The sequence below is a fragment of the Egretta garzetta genome, unplaced genomic scaffold (genome assembly GCF_000687185.1).
Source record: "Egretta garzetta isolate BGI_Z169 unplaced genomic scaffold, ASM68718v1 scaffold179, whole genome shotgun sequence".
In the NCBI taxonomy this organism is placed as follows: domain Eukaryota; kingdom Metazoa; phylum Chordata; class Aves; order Pelecaniformes; family Ardeidae; genus Egretta; species Egretta garzetta.
In genome coordinates, this window is record NW_009270001.1 from 2494663 (window position 1) to 2497237 (window position 2575).

At 49.3% G+C, this 2575-nt stretch overlaps 1 protein-coding gene across 1 annotated transcript in view; it reads left to right on the forward strand.

Annotated features, from left to right (window-relative positions):
* Positions 1 to 2575, forward strand: part of ATP5F1A (ATP synthase F1 subunit alpha) — a 35817-nt gene that overhangs the window by 1467 nt on the left and 31775 nt on the right. The window lies entirely within an intron of this gene.

The following is a 2575-nucleotide window of genomic DNA, read 5'->3' on the forward strand; positions in this document are numbered from 1 at the left end:
TTCCAGGGGATGGGGACCATCCCCGCCGTCACCGCCACCTCCGCCACCTCTCCTCCGTTGTGCTTCCCCAAAGACAATGGGAGGAAGTCAACTCGCCGCTGGAGCAGAGGGCAGGAGTGGCCCCGAGCCGCGCTCCCATGTCAAAGTAAAAGTTGGTTGTGAGAGCATTTTGGCGCGTAAGGTTTTCCAGGCTGGCTCCCCTCACCCGGCTCGTGGCAGGGGGAGCGGAGCTTCTCCATCCCCACTCCCACCTCGCAACCAACCGCAGGAATATATAGAAACTTCACCTTCCGAGTAACATTTAAACAACGCCCACTTTCCAAGCTGGGCTGCGGGCTGCCAAGCATCTGAAATCACAAATGCGCCGCTGAAAGCCGGCCAAGCTGTCTCCTCGCTGTGCTCCCGCTCCTCCTTCGTGAAGTCATCCAGGCTCCTTCGTGAGGTCACCCAGGCTCCTTCGTGAGGTCACCCAGGCTCCTCCGCAGCCACCGGTGGACGCTGAACAGGGACCGCGGGAAAGGTGCTCAGGACACCGGGGGCTTCACCCACCCCCAAGCTACGGCCCACGTCTCCTGGGGAAGGGAGAGGTACAAAATCTTCCCTTGCTGCTGGGTTTTACCAGCCAGTATTGGCTAATTAAGCATCACAGCTGCTTAATTAGCATTAAAGGCATCTTTAGGAGGGGGATAGAGGAAGCATTTATTAGATGAGGTCCTACTTCTAGAGTTGTTGGCGGTTGTTTTTTCCCGGAGATTACGTGGCTCGGGAAGGACGGTGTAGAGCTGAATGACTTCAAGGCAGATGGAGGCAGCGCTGTATCCTCCCACGTAGGTGGTACCCAGTGAGGAGAGAAGGAACCGCAAGTTTCACTTCAAACACTCGCTTATTGGTAAAGCCTCTGCTTGTGGGGTTGGGTTTTGGGGCGTTTTTTTTCAGAAGAAATATTTCTGAATTGGAGAAGCAGAAATCATTCCAGCCTGGTACTGAATTTTTTTAATGAAGTGAGCGTATAAGAAAATGAAAAACATTTCTAAGCCTGCGTGAAGTTACTAAGAGCAGCTGTGTACTCAGAGACAAAGTGAAGGATCTCCTGCAGCACGCAAGGCCGCGCCGACCGGGGTTACTATTGCTTCACTGCTGAGCCTGTAATTTAAAAATTCGAAGAATAGCTCAGAAATATCAAATCTTTCCCAGACCTGTCAGACCTATTCAGTACTCGATGGAATTAAAAAAATCTTAAGTGCGCTTACGGTTTGACACATCACATTTTTTGCTTGTTAAGTACCTACACCAGAACTGAGTGTCAGAAGAATATCTGGAGTGTTCTACTGGACACGGTACAAAAAGCAACAAACTTTCTTTTAATATAAATCTTGAAACTATTTTAATATGTTTTTAAAATGGCATTTAATTACCAAGTGCCATAATAATAGTCTGTATCTACTAAAGGATTGAGATGAATGAAAAAAAGTTTTGAATACTCTCAGCCAAGGGAAGACTGAAAAGCGACCACAATGAAACGTTTGCAACAAATGGAGTATTTCTATACCACTAGCCAAAATATATAGCCAGAAGGGATTCCGTCCACATTTTTTGATTCATTTTGAGTAAATAGATCCGTATTTCAGCTCAGTAGCCTTAAATTTGCCTCCTGTATTTTGCATTCCTCTAGCATTTTATTTTTATGATTCTGCCTTTAGTACCTACATGTTTTCTTTTAAATAAATCCCTATCCCCTAGCTACTTTGGGGTCAAGTTCAAGTTTTTTTTCCTAAAGTAATTATTAATTTGCCTATGGGCCTGATAAGAACAGCGTGTCACTTTGTGGTAAGACGTATCATAGAATCATAGAATGTTTTGGGTGGGAAGGGACCCCCAGAGGTCACCCAGCCCAACCCCCCTGCAGGAGCAGGGACACCTTGAACCACATCAGGTTGCTCACAGCCCCGTCCAACCTGGCCTGGAATGTTCCCAGGGATGGGGCCTCCACCACCTCTCTGGGCAACCCCTTCCAGTGTTTCACCACCCTCACTGTAAAGAATTTCTTCCTTATATCTAGTCTAAACCTACCCTGGTTTTGTTTAAAACCATTACCCCTTGTCCTGTGTACGCGAGTTTACAGTTGTGGCTGACCACTGGTTTTCATGTCTAGTGCGTAATGTTAATTCCTTTTTTTCTTTTTTTTTTTTCAGGTGGAATTTGGATCCTCACATTTTCCAGGAGGAGGGATTAAGCACAGGGTGATAAGAGCGTGCACATCTTTTGCCCTGCTGTCTGTAAAACCAGGGGGTCTGCAGCTCAGCCTGGCTCCAGCTCCAGCCCCGCAGCGTCCCACGCCGTGGGCAGCTGCCCCGGAGCTGCGGGAAGGTGAAGCTCCCGGCTGGCACAACTGCTCCCGGCTCCAAAAACCAGGCTGGGAGTTCAGAGCGGAGCAGCTGATGTAATCTGAGGTGAGGCTGGAGCGGCAGAGGCCTCTCCAGGCGCTCGTGTCATTCTCAGTTGGGCGATTATCTCATGATATACAGCAGCGGCGGGGGCGACCTTGCAGGGCCCCCCCCCGCCGCCCCGGGGCGCC